Below are 14953 nucleotides of genomic sequence, written 5' to 3' on the forward strand. Positions count from 1 at the left end.
GAGGATCATCATCAGATAGCCCCGATGTCATCACGTGTTAATAACACAAGCTGGCTCTTGGCTACAGTGACTCAATTAGAAAGTGACAATTAGAATCAGAGGTGACTATTGAGTTACACAAATCATGAAACTACTGGTGATTGAAAAAGTTAACTGTATAAGTGCATGGACTCAACTGAATGCTCTTATCAAGTGCCAACTGCACGTGCCAATAGTTTACTAACATTCCTAGGTCATATTCACACCCAAGAGTGTGATGTAACTAATGAAGAGATCACGTCTTCTAATTACTGTGTTTTTGTGGGTGCCGGGTGGAGAGCTCTGACACCCAGTGAACGCAAGGAGGGGAGGAGAGAACAGTTTGTCCCGCCTTTCAAACCTTGGCTTCCCAGCCGAGATTATCAGCCAGGCTGCTGGTCTTTGACAGTGAATTTTTAGTATCTGTGGCACGTACCAGGAACAGAAACAAGAGCTATATCTATTTTGCATTTAGACTAAACAGCAGTCATGTGAAGGAAAACTATTCTTGAGGTTGGCACTAAATTGAGTTGATTCTCTTATGCCTCACAGGTGGTGACTCAAAAGTACGATCTTCATGTGTGACCAGCATATTATTACAAACTTAGAGGTGAGAAAAAAGATAATTTTAAAAAATGTCTACTGTACAGAAACTACAGAGAAATTCAGCTCCAAAGTTCTTACCTATAGCATAGATTTCATTTTATTTTGTGGAAAATCAAATTCATCTCTGTCCTTCTGGCACCTGACTTGTCTCATACTCTAGCAGGATTCTTATAGGGGAATAACAGCAATTCTAAATTACACCAACATAACATTATTTTTAAAGTTTATATCTCTCATCACTCTAGACCACCTATCACCTTCTCAAATGATTCATAAAATATCAGGCTTGGAAGGGACTTCAGAGATCATTTAGGGACCTTGCTACTCAGAGAGGTCCTTGAATCAGTAGCACTGGAGCCACCTGGGAGTGCATCAGAATTAAGCACCCGTAGGCCCACCCCAGCCACACTGAATGTGAATCTGCATTTTAACAAGATCCCCTGGTGATTTGTCTGTGCATCAGAGGTTGGATAAATTGCCCTAGAAGTGGTCCATGTTCCAGGATTGTTCTTGGCTGACTGCCTAAGCATCACTTGAGGGAGAGTTGCAGACCAAGAACTTTCTGGTCTAGCAATTTAGGGGGCTAGTAAGGAGTTTGGGAATCCATATTTTTAACAAGCTCCCCAAGAAATCCAGATGTTTAGCTAGGTTTGGGAGCCAAGGAGTAAGTCTAATTCTCAGATATGATAGGAAACCTGTCCAAAGAGGTGAAGTGTCTTATCCATAGCTACTGAGTGGGTGGACGTGTCTCCTGATCCACTTACCACCATACATTGAGCAAAATCTGCTTCTGATGATGCTTCTGATGATGTTCCATGCTGACATCAGGGAAACTCACTCTGACTCAACCTCTGAAGGTTTTACTTCTCATAAATCAATGTAAAAGACTTCTAAGATCACTTCCAGCTTTGAGTTTGAAGGATTGAGGCATAGCCTCCATCTGTATAAAGGACTGCAGGAATTTTCCCATGGTTTGATGGAATCTGTAGCTCAGCAAACTGCTCTAGGATGGAATTTTCCTGTATTTTCAGCTTTTATAAAATTTTTACTACCAAAGACTAAAGAAGAAGATGCCCAAAGGTCAGTGACCTTGTTTGAGTGATTTTAAAAATATGTGCAAGTTTGTTTCCTCCAAGGCAAAGGGGCAGCTGTTTTTTTTCTGGTATGATTTCTATCTGGTGATGCACTGATAGTCAGTCTTCGAGGACTTCCAGAATTCCTTCCAATGGGCCCACCTTCCGTTGATTTGGAAGGGGACTTCTGTGCTGGAGAAAGTGCCAGAGCAGGGTTCTATAGACCATAATATATTTCCCAGCAGCTCATTTTCATTCGTTGTAACATTTGTTTTTCTGAAAAAATTATTTCATTCTTTTTAACAAAATGCCAGACGTTACCCAACTTTTAAAAGGGTCACTAATTAACTCCAAATTCCAGGATATTCCAAACTTAAGTCATTCAAAAATTTTCAAGAGCTATAATTATGTTTTGTCTTTTTTATTCTGTGAGGAAAAATTTAAAGTGATTTCCTATTTATAAGGATGAAATTGAATCAATGACTGCAAAATAATTTATGTAGCTATGAATTTAACTTCAACTCAATCTGTAGTTCAGTAACAAGATGGAGGAAATGTGACAGGACAGACGGCCGCATCCTCTGTGAAGGTGTGTTCAGTGCCACTCCAGGGGGTTCCATAGATAAGGGCAGTGCCCCTGGAGGTGGGCAAGGCAGAATCTTACAACCAAATGGCGGTCGCCACAGTCATTCAAAAATGTCATTGTATCCAGGATGCGAACAAAACTCCACTCTTCTCGTCGTTATTGCTAGAGGAATGCATAAGCCTGAAGGGCAGTTACTATATTTGATACAGTTTTTGAGTGACACGAAGCAGCTGGCACAGTGCCTCGCTCGGAGCAGGGGCTCCATGTACGTCTGAGTAAGCAACAATGCGTGACGCTCATTGTCCACTAGCATGAGGGACGTTCCCGGCTAACACCAAACACCACTGACCTGAAGATGCTCAGAAAGGGCACGTTCTTCATGATACAACTTCTCAGTGTTAGAAAACTGTCCTAATATAATAATTGTGTTGAAATAAAACCTCTTCCTGCTACTGCTGGAAAATCGTCATAATAAGTATAAAAATGTCTGAAGTTTAAAATGTGTGTGGGGTGTCTTGACGTAAGTGCACACTATCTGCAACTGTAAATGACTGCCTGTACTCTTACCTTGCCCTTACCTTGCACAATAAATTTGTCGTCAATCTTCAAGAATTCTACTTCCTATAGATATCTCAAATATGTCCCCAAGGCCACTACCTTGTTCAATAACTCAGTGCTTCCAGCCTGTGTAAGTACAAACGTCCACTAACTCTCTGTTTCCTATCTTGCCCCAACAACAAGCTTCTACACGTTGTCAGGCTGCCTTTTCCCACACCTAAGTTCCACCTTCAAATCCAATGCTTCCCCATTGCCTTCAGGTTTTTAGCAGAACATACCCACCATGGCTCGTCTCTTCCCACGCTTGTACACTTTGGCAATTGTGCCGATTTCTCTCTCACCTCGGGGCCTTTGCACGTGCCTGCCCCCATTGCCTGGTAACTCTGTGGCACTTGAGACTTTCCTTCAACCACTGCCTCTCTGCAGACATTTTCCTGCCTCTGCAAGGACTAGATGCTCCCCCTGCTTGCTTCTGTCACAGCTCTTATCACATTGCATAGTCGCTCTGCATTTATGTCCCCGTATGTAACACTGGACTGGGGGGGTCCTTGGAAATAGGGAATATACCATATTTAACTTCCTGTCTCCAGCATCTTGCACAGTGTTTGATAAACAGAACATGCTCAATTTGAATAAATGAATTATGGCACTGCAATTTACCCATCTCTGCCTGACTCCAAAAGTTCATGTTCTTTCCACATGGAAGTGGAAGGTCAGGCTCTTCTATTTTTAGAGGTGTGGCCATTATAATGAGTCCATGATTTCTGAAGTACTGTTGGCTCTGTAATTACCCAGCAAAGTGTTGGAGGGCAATACTGTGCAGACCTATCACCTTTCATTTTGTCCCATCCCCCAATTCCTTAAGTCATCTTAATATGTCAGAAAAGAGCTCATCCAAAATCTCAACTCTTCTTGAAGCTCAGTGCCAGTCAAGTGGAACTTCTGATTGCAGGTTCTACCAGATGATCTGACTTTCTCTGTCTGCATTATCACAGAGAAACCTTTCCAGACTCTAAAATGGGATAATAAAAAAGGAGACCACCCAGACTGCTGGAAAGGCACACTGGGCACTTTCAAAACTGTATTTAGAAAAAGATTAAATCAATAAGGCATGATCTGCTGAAAGCAAGAGCTAGAAAATGAGGCAAGAATTTTGGAATGCCAGGACTCCCTCCTAGTGGAGATCGAGTTTTGGTAATACTTGAACCAAGTTGTTTTTGGGACAACTGTCAGTGAAAAGTCAAAAATGCTTAAGCTGTTTAGTGAAACTACTATGACTCAGGAAGATTAAAGGTTATGGAGAAAGGGGTCAGTTTGCCAACACCGGCCTGTGAAGAAGCTGTAAAGGAAAGGTTTTAAATGTTTATTGACTATTCCTGTTTGAAAATCAAATTTTAACTTTATATCAACAAAAGTCACCTTTTTTTTTTTTTTATCACCTTTTATGTTCCTGGACATGGGGATCAGCAGACTAGAAGGAATAATCTGCAGTTCTAGTGGCCACCACTAGGTGGCAGTCATTTGTCCTCTTTGTGAGCAAGCAATTCGCCCCACCCTTAACTTTAGGCACAGACTTGCAAGTGGTAGCAATGCCAAAGATTTCGAGATCGTTTCCAGTTATGACCCACTTCAGTGCAACAGAGGGCAGGTACCTCTGTCATGGAGAGCTAACATCTCATGGGGAAAACTCTGATGAAAATTTGGATGGCAGAATTCCAATGATGTCTAAAGAGCACATCAAATCCCATTTTTCCTTTTCCATGGTTGTTGAACGAACCAGATAAGTAACTCATTTTATAAATCCTTCCCCTTTTGATTTGCTTGGAGAGTGTTCTCTCCTATACATATATTTGAGGACCTGTTAGATGCAGATCCAGTGCAGAGGCCCAGGAAATAGTGATATTTGGTTATTGGAGTTCATCCCTATGTAGGACTAAGTTAAAAAGGCAACTAACATTTCTAGACTCCAGAGCATTTACTGTTTGGAGCACTATCCAACGATAAATTTATTTAATCCTCATGAAGTAGGTACTGTTATATCCATTTTATGGGCAAGGGAAACCAAGGCACAGAAAGGCTCAGGTCACTCAGCTGGTATGTGGAAGAGGAGATTCCTACCCAACTTTTCAAAACAGTTCCAGAGGGTGCTGTCACTATACATATGAACTTCCCTTGACTAATGGGACCCTATGAGAATTATAGAACGTGAGTATATATTTTTTACTGATCTTCATAAAGCTATAATCTAGACAAAAGCAAATAGACAACTTGTCTGCAAAAATAAACCGATGTGTGCCTGGGGTTCATGGAAATCTATACGAAACCAAGTCAACCATAATCCTGCAATGATTATCTAGGTCTCCTGTTTCTCTGCTTTAACCCTACGGCTGCTCAATTTTGGCCATTTCATGGCTCATTAATCAGTCTGCTAGAAAGTGACTCAGTGCAGAAAGAGAAGGTGAAACTTAAGCAAGCCAATTCTGTTACTTTTTAGCAACACTAGGTCAAAAGGTATGCACAGGGAGGCCCCTGGAGCTGTAGGCTAAAATACTGAAATATCGAAAGACCGTGGGAGAATATTTACACCTATCTCAGAACTTAGGCTTTCTCTAACTTTCATTAACAGTTTCATAGTCGAGGAAAGGTTGTTTTAGAAAGATTTCCTAAATGGTTGTGGGGCTTTTTTTATGGCAAAAATATTCAATGTTTAAGCATTTCCTGACACAAAGGGTTTAGATAGATCTTTGAGAGAGTAAATTTTCAGATATTGGAAAATCAAATGTGCACTTCCTAGAAGAACAAGTTCATCCAGTGGAGAAGCTCATCAGGGCTTGGAAGGCTGGGTGGGTAAGCCTGGGTGCATTAACCTCAGATAGGAACTCAGATATGAAACAGAAGGCAATGCAGAGCACTGGCCAATTCTGACAGATGGCAGAAGTCCACTGGAGAGTATTCTCCAACAAGCAGAGTGAAGGATTCAGAAGCATTAGGAAGAAAGGAGAAAAGAGGAGACAATATCAGAACTGGTGGCATTTGTTTGTGAGCAAAATAAGAATGTAAAAGTGACTTCTAATTTGATCTTGAGAGAGACATTATGAAGATGGAGAATGGTGGTGAAAAAAGAGTGGAGGTCCTGGACTGGTTACAGACGTTTCCTAGAGTAAGTGGGAGAGAAATGAGTCCTTGAAAGAGATGCTGAATGAAATGGTCGAGAAGATGGCAAGTTGAAACTCATGAATGGAGAGATGTCAGAAGTGGCTGAGACAGTAGCACCTGAGGTAGAAATCCATAATTCAGATGGTAAACTGGACTTCTACATTACTTAACCATATGGAGCTGTCTACGAGTGGGAGAAATTATGGGGGTTTAATCACCAGAATCATATTTGTTTAGAACTGGATGTTTAGAACCATCCTGAACTCTAAGCTTATACTTGATTATGAACACATAAAATTATAAGCTTAGGAAGAACTCTTAGAGAAAAATCTAGCCTACTTTTTAATATGATGACTACAAGTCCTAAGTGGCCTGGACAGGGTAACATGACTAGTTAGTGGCTGAGCCAACCCTGGCCTTCCAGTTCATTAATGTTTTCCTACTCCATGTTGTCACTGAAATTTGATATATGAGAAGGTTAAATGGCAAAGAGTAAACACCAGATCAAAATTCAGTTTTGCTTATTTATGTCTTTAAAAGTTATCTAATAGTCTGGAAATTGTCTCACTAAATATTTTTGCTGATATTTTTATTAATAATAGTGCACTGATGATAGTTTTGAGGCAACCGTGAATTCTAAGCACATTATGGCAACATTAACCACCTGCAGAGTAGATATATAAGCTGAAGGGTTTTAGCCCACAGCATGTTGCAGTTTACCTGCCATAGAATTTAACAAAGGGCTGGTGCTTGCAGTCATGTTTGACACTGCAGATGGCTGTGTGGATATCCTGGACTTCCCTCCTAAGATTCCCTGGTTTAGATAATTATTTGGAAGGACACTGAACACACATCCGCAGTTAAGAAAAGAACAACAAACCACAAGAAATTGATCTTTTTTCAGTCTGGTGGAAAGATAATGGATGGCTCATTTGTCCAGACATGAAACCCGGGGTCCTTTGTGAGAGGAAACCAAATGACATTAACATCCATTCCAGAGAAGTGATTCAGCTTGTGTACTGTTTTCCTTTCATAACAGGGAGAAAATAACCTCCAGAACATTCATTCTTCTTAAAAGAAAAATAAGTAGCAGTTTTCATCCAAAAATGGAAGGTAACTACTGAATAATCTACATTTCCAAGACATACACTTACTCCTGATATGTTCCTTACTCATCTGATGTTCTACAAAGATTTAATGATGTCACAGATGATCAAGTAAAGATGTACATGGTTCATTTAATAAACAGGGGACTGTTACGGAGAGAGTTAAAATATAGACCTGGAGTATGCTTGTAATTACCACAGCAATTTCTTGTTTTTTTTCAGGGTGTGTGTGTATATATTAGAATATCCACATTGTGGTTTATCCATCACAAACAAGGTGTTCAGCTTCTCAGGGAGATTATTCCAAAAAGTTCTTAGCCTTGATGTGTTTGCAAGATTTTCACTCTCCCCCCGCTCCATTTTCTTGGTTATCTTGTACTTCTGTTATCATTATGGCCTTCTAGATTTGTTTTACTCTGAATGTGGTATGCAGCTGGGTAGGGGCAACACAGGAAGGATGTTTGGAGATTTCTCTGCACCCATGCCTTGCCATATGAAAGCTCTTTCATGCCAAAAATTTCCTCTTTCTCGCTCCCAAAGGATCCATGACCTAGCGAAAGGCCCAGAAGGGTGGCTGTGCATGGGCTTGGTGCTTTGGATGGACCTCAGTGGCAAGACATTCATGTCCAAAAGGGAAGGGAGAAATGGCAGAACTTGGGAGAGGTGGAAAGATGAAACTCCACAGAAGCTCCTTGGTTATTCTTACATCCCATTTTACCAAGTGTGGTTTCATTACTTTTGGGGAAGAGTAATGATTTCTAGATTTTTTTTTCTGTATCCAAATAAAATGTGAACATATTCCAAAGCCACTTCCTCACCTCCCATTCACACCTCAAACCACGGCAAGCTGGTTTCTGCCCAAACTCTTCTCTCAAAAATCAGCAATGATGCAATCCTCAACTCCTATGGGCCTTCAAGACCCCTTGGCAGCATCAAGCATTGTTGACTTCTCCTTTCTTCTTGAAACTGTCTCCTCTCTTGGATGTTGATTCTCTTTGTTTTTTTTCCACACCCCTGACTTATCTTGCTCTCCCTGCTTTGTGGTTCCCATTAGGTTTTGCCATTAATTCTCTTCTTTTCCTATGTACTCTTTATGTGAGATATCACATTCATTCTAAATTGCTTCAGTGAGCATTTATATGTGGTTGCCTCCTAAATCCCTACTGGACATCTATCCAGATGTTCTACAGATGCTTTAAACTCAGTCTAAAATTGTACTTTTTACCTCATTTCCTCCAATCGTGCTCCCAGCAATAACCCAAAACCCCACAGTCCTCCTTTTCTTTCTGTTTCCTAACTTGGTTAATAGCAAGGCCATCAATCCAGACCCTAAACCTGAAACGGCTGAGGTATTGCTGACTCCTGCTTTCATACTGCATCTCTCCAAGAGACCTTCCAGCTAAAACTCGTCACTAATTCCAATGGATTTTCTTGCCATACATCTCTTCAATCGATCTCTTCCTCTCCATTCTCCTTACATCTCTCCCAGTTCACATCTTCATCATGACTTTCCTAGATTATTGCAGTAGCTTCTTAACCTGTCTCCTTGCCTTCACTATCCTTCCTCATCCATTCTCTCTACTGCCTCCGTCTTCACCCATTCATTCAAATTCTGCAATCGTGTACTCATATCACTTTCTAACTTAAAAACATTAAGGCCCTTCTGTGCACCATGGAATAAAATTCAAACTTATTAATATGCTGCTTAAGGCCCTGTGCCATTTGGCTTCCATGCGGCTTTCTAAGTTCATCCTTTCCCTACCTGTTTTCTTCAGTCGCTGGATGCTCCTGCTTCCCCAGTCCTTATTGTGTTCATTCACATCTCGGTCACTTCGCTAACGCTCTCCTTCTCCCCAGAAAGGCCCTTCCTTTTTTTCTTCTGCTGGAATGAAATCATGTCACCCTCTCTGACCCCTTCTTCAGTCTCTCTAGGCCGGGATCCTGTCTCCTGAATTCTCCTGCAGTGTTAGCATCACTTCCATAGGTGTCTTCCGTATCCGCTGAGCCCAGTGCTGTCGCTGGACCAGGGAGGGTGGTCAGGAAGGGCTTGTTTAATTGCAAATGAAACTAGATATCAATTATTTGGAATCAATCCTGTTCCTATTCATCCCCATCTGGGTGTATATTACAGAGACTCCATGCATCCCACTGCCTTATAATTATTCTGCTCTCTTCCCAACATCTCTCTGATCAAAATAAGAATGAGGATACGGGGACACGAGGCTTGGACCCCAGTAAACTCCTGCAGGATCACAGCTTGCTGGGTCCCTGAAGGCTTAATGAGAACAGCTGAAGACTGCAGCAATTCTGTAGCTTTCAGAAAGTAAGATTTTATTAAATACAGGTTACTGATCTTCAAGTGTTTACTCATCTTAAAAGAAGAGGACTATTGCTGAGGGGAAAAAATATATTCACTTCTTAAATTTAGAGGAATTTTGGAAGAATATACATAGGAGAAAAAAATTAGAACAAACTATATGAACTCTATTAGAAATTAACTTCTAGCACTGTAGTAGGGAAAACATCTTGGCTTCTTTTTAAAAAAAAACAAAACAAAACTCGGCATCTACATTTTTAACTAAATTATAATTATCTTAGATGCCCCTAGGAATTTAAACTGTCCCTGGAATGTGATTCAAGATGGACCTGGGTTTTATTTACAGTGCAGTATATCATGCTATCGTGGGACTTCCATATGCAAATAGAATTATATACAGTATATTTTATTTACTTTACTTGCATGTTTCTTGTTACACTGTAACTTCTTTAAGAGCAGAGACTACAGCTGATTTTCAAAGTATATTTCTAGCACTATGTAGTGTCCTGCATTCTATGAATGCTGAGTGATACACCTAACTCACTCCCCTCTACTATGCATAGATCAGGAAGCCATGAATGTCTATAGTGGCAGTAGATCGGCTTCTGCAGGTCTCATAAATATATCTCTGATTTCAGACATACTGCTGGCTATGAATGAAAATTTACTATCTGGTTTACATCTGGGAATTATGGCTAATGCTGCCATGGAATTCACTAACTGTTCAGTTCAGCAGTAATTTCTTTGAGCCAAATATCACTCTTTGTCATGCAAAACAGTAGTAGCACTTTCTTGGAAGCTATGGAACTGACATGCCACAAAAGAATTCAGGAGGCAAAGCTTTGACCACGAAAAGGCTGGCCATATTTCCCCCCCCTTACTGTGATTCATCAGAAAATGATTTCCAGCTATAAACTGACTTCATTTCTTTAGCTGATCTTTGGTTCACTTTCCCAACCTCAGGCCCTGAGACCACAAAAAGGTAGTGGGCTGACACTAGCAAGCTCCCTGAGATGGTGTTTCAGAGCCACAGTGATCAGCATGGAAACCAAAGGTCCCCAGATGGTGAGCAGAAACATTTGGCTTTACCACAGCAGATCTGATGCTCCCCTACTAAAAATCCTAGAAACCAAAACCAAAGGAAAAAAAAAAATTAGGTGAGTTCAAATGGTATATACATTATTTGGTTGGAATTCATAAAATTCCATAATTATAGTTATCATCTTTATTTACAAAAAGGGCATCATTCTATGTTTTCTTCCAGAGAACTAAGAATAAGGTGCATGTGCCTGGATTGCAAGATGGGGATTTCGGGTTTGCTCAAGCTCTGCTGCTTTGGGAGGTCATTTAATCTCTCCGGCTGTTCTCCTTGTCTGTCAAATTGAAGGTCCCTTCCAAATGAAGTTCTGTGCTGTTCTGGGAAAATGCTGGGCGGTTGGGAAGTGGTTTCAGAAAGAGGAAGGGGAGGAAAAGTGGCATGCCTAATTTAATGCTCCTTGCTCAGAAATCAGCCCTGGTATGGGCATTTTCTGGGAAGTACATGTCACATCCAAGGCTTTCACACTAACTCATTTTTTGGCTTGTTTGTTTATTTTTAAATGCAGTTTTATTGAGATATATTCACATACCATACAAATATCCACAGTGTACAATCAGTTGTTCACAGTACCATCATATAGTTGGGCATTCATCACCACAATCAATTTTTTAACATTTTCCTTATTCCAAAAATAAAAAAATAAAAAAATAATAAAAATAAGAATAAAAACAAAAGTAAAAAAGAACACCTAAGGTGTTCCTACCTACTTCACATTTAATGTTTGTCCCCATTTTCCATACACTGGATAAAGGGAGTGTGAGCCACAGGGTTTTCACATTCGCAGTTATAATGTGTAAGCTACATGGTAATACAGTTGTCTTCAAGAATCAAGTCTACAGGTTGCAGTTTGACAGTTTCAGGTATTTCATTCTAGCTACTCCAATACACTAAAAACTAAAAAAGTATATCTATAAAGCTCGTAAGAATGCCCTCCAGAATGTCCTCTTGACTCCGTTTGAAATCTCTTAGCCATTGAAACTTTATTTTGTTTCATTTTTCTTCCCCCTTTTGATCAAGAAGATTTTCTCAATTCCATGATGCCAGTTCCAGGCTCATCCCCAGGAGTCATGTCCTACATTGTCAGGGAGATTTACACCCCTGGGAGTCATGTCCCGGGTAGGGGGAAGGGCAGTGAGTTCACCTGCTGCATGGGCTTAGAGAAAGAGAGGCCACATCTGAGCAACAAAGAGGTTCTCTGGGGGTGACTCTTAGGCACAATCATAAGTAGGCTTAGCCTCTCCTTTGCAGTAATAAGCTTCGTAAGGGCAAGCCCCAAGAGCTACACACTGACTCATTTTTGACAGTTTAAACACCCTTCCTGAACACCAGCACTTAATCTTCCCACATCCTCTGAATGATGATCATTTTCCAGTCACAATGCACCTTGTTAATCACTGAAATAATTTGCTCTGTTTGGATTTTACGAGTTTTATAAAAATTTTCCCACTAGACCACATCTTCTTCTAGCTACGACAGCCTCTTCTCCCCTTCCTTCACCAGTCAAATTTGTTTCAACATTGGTCTTTAATCCATACTTGCCTCCCTGAGGCATCCAATCTTACTGACCACTCTCTCCTCTTCAAACCCATCTTTTGTCAGAGATAACTCTGCTGGCTCTGCCCTTGCGTCTCTAGCTCTTTGTTTCTCATTTTCTTTTCAGGTGCTTCTTCCTCAGCTCCCTCTCAAATGTGCTGCTTCTCAGCCTCCCATCCTTTGGCCCCACTCTTCCTAGAGTACACATTGGTGAGTTGGTCCAAGGACCCTCCCATCGGACACAATGGTGCCTCCCCTGACGTCAGCAAATTCAGTGCATGCCTTCAGCCTAGCTCTTCTCACACTGTTCTGTCTTAGGGGACACTCTCCTAGTCCCTCTCCTTCACTGGATAGTGACTTCTGGGAGTGCCGCATGTCTTTGACATTTGCATCGGCCAACCCATATCGACGTATTTTGCATACAGTAGGTGCCAGTGTGTTTGTTGAATAAATGAATCAATGATTAAATTACACTGACTTTTCAAGTCCTGCATTTTATGGGAAGAGCAGAACCTTCTTATATGCATTCAGATCTGAAGGGTTCAATTGGCACAGAAAATTACCTTAAAAAGGCAATTAGCTCAAATAGGAGAAATCTAAAGAAATCATTTTGTTACCTTTTACTCTTTTGCTTTGAACAGTAACTGATTCACCAAGATACAGTTTAAGACCTTTCAGACCAAGAGAATATTTCAAAATATATGTTGAATATAAACCGAGTAAACTAAGATGGGTTGACTCTGCTGAGCCTGTAAAGGATCCCTTTGCAATGAAACTGAGTTACTTAGAAAGTAACAGAGCTGAAATTTTTTCTAAAACCAAATGTGAACTTTGAAGAAGCTTTTTAAAATAAGCCTTATTTGTTTGTTTTAGTTCCCATGGTAGGCAAACAGATAATCAAAACCCTATTCTCTCTTGTAAACACACCAAATTAAGTTCCCTTAAGTGCATATGGTAAATACTTTCAAGGAATTTGCATGACACATACTGTATTTCATGTTACTTTAATGACTTTATTAGTCCTCTTAGAAGACACCCGCCATACTAAGAAGTGTTTGATTTCCTAAGAAAACTAAAAACCAACTAACCCTCATCTACAAAATAGGTTTTAGTTTTGACAGTGCTCATACCTATAAACTCGTTCTCTGCTGTTGCCTCTGATGAACAGAAGGCAATCAATACATATCTATGGAATAAATAAATGGGTAATGAATTTATAACAAATGGAAAAACTGAACAACTGTTTGTATGGAACAGTCCATTTCAAAACTGAAAACTGATAAGCTAATTCAGTGGTTAGGAAGAAAAATTGGAAATGTGTGGGTGTATTCTCAAGGTCTTAAAAAAAAAAATCCAGGAAGTTCAACAGCTGTTTTCTGTTAGAAGGCGTTGGAAGCACCAAAAGCTACATCTGCTTTTTTTTTTTTTTGCAAATATAAATTTATTTGTGAGAACATTTTTTTCCTCTTAAATAGTTCTCTGCTAAAATTTACAAAAATGTAATCCTGGCCAAATTGTTAAATTCATGAGACTTTATGAGTAACCCAGACTATGTGTATGTGGAAACAAAAATCTCTATAGGAAGCAGACATCTGGGTCAATTCCTTTAAATGCTTTATTTCTTGAATAACTATTTTTTCTCATTTACTTAAGCTGAATTATGACTTTTTCTTTAATCTAAGCAATTGTAAATAGTATAATGCTGATTTCAGTAATTACCATATTTTCCCCTTTGGAAAATGATAGAAGGGTCGTAATAATAATCTCCTTGTTTTTGTACATTCTGTATCATTAATAAATGAGGATCACATTCAGGCAACTATAGATCGAGTTAGTTAAAAATATTTAAAACATTAAAATTTTCTTCTCTTTAATAATAATTTTGAATACATGTTTAAGATTTTATATTTAACATGGTATATGAAGCACTTATGGGACAGTACTTTTCATACTGTAGCTGTTTGCTCATCAACTGAGTTATGAAAGCTAACCAGTGATTCCCTTTTCCTAGTTTCATTTTATATGATATTGGGGGGTGGGAGGTGAATGTTTCCATTTACCAAAATTTTGAAACCTATGAGTTAATTTATGTTTAGAAAACATCAAAAATCTTATTTAAATCTCTTATCTGCTTGAGAACTTTTCCACTTTTATTACATATAAACAATGGTCCCCAAAGGGTTTATTTTAAAAATTAGGTTTATATAACAAACATATAATTTAGAATGAATTAACATGGTAATTACTATCTAGGCTGACTGGTTGATGAGGTTGCAGAAGCATTTAGCATATAAACCTTGTTAAAATTTAGAAATCCAGTTGGCTGCATATTTTGGAGAATTTTTCTGATTGCCACACATGGTTACTGGATATATTGTGAATATGGAACAAATTCAAGAACATTATAGTCTCTTAGCTTTGTAGAGATTACTCAAGTCATAAAGAATTTTAATCAAGCATCTTACAGAAGGAACTTGGGCAATTATCAAACTACAGAAGACCATGACCACAGCAAACCTCACATAAATCCTGTCTTCCCTTAGCCTTGAAACAGATTTTCCTCCCCTCTGAAAGAAGCCAGTGGCTTGCCATATTCCTTCCAGGGAGATCATGGGTTGCAAATATAATCAGACAAAAATAAATTAGATCAATTGTGTGGGAATTTACATTTCAAAACATTTTCATGGCAAATCTCCAAATACATGTGAGACAAATTTAAACCATTTTTGAAAAGTTCCAAAATTTTCATGTATTTCACAAAAGTGGCTTGCATCACCCGGGGAATGGCATGTAGCAGGAGAATAAAAGCTTTCACAATAACTAGACTCAAGTTGACACATTGGTGATTTGTCATTTCTGGGAAAGAAACTAGGTAAAATGGGTCAGAAATACAAGACCTTA

General features: G+C 39.4%; 1 protein-coding gene across 1 annotated transcript in view; it reads right to left on the reverse strand.

The window, feature by feature from the left end:
• COL4A2 (collagen type IV alpha 2 chain) overlaps window positions 1-14953 on the reverse strand; it is a 213807-nt gene that overhangs the window by 96647 nt on the left and 102207 nt on the right. The window lies entirely within an intron of this gene.

This window comes from Choloepus didactylus, chromosome 12 (assembly GCF_015220235.1).
Source record: "Choloepus didactylus isolate mChoDid1 chromosome 12, mChoDid1.pri, whole genome shotgun sequence".
NCBI classification, from domain to species: domain Eukaryota; kingdom Metazoa; phylum Chordata; class Mammalia; order Pilosa; family Megalonychidae; genus Choloepus; species Choloepus didactylus.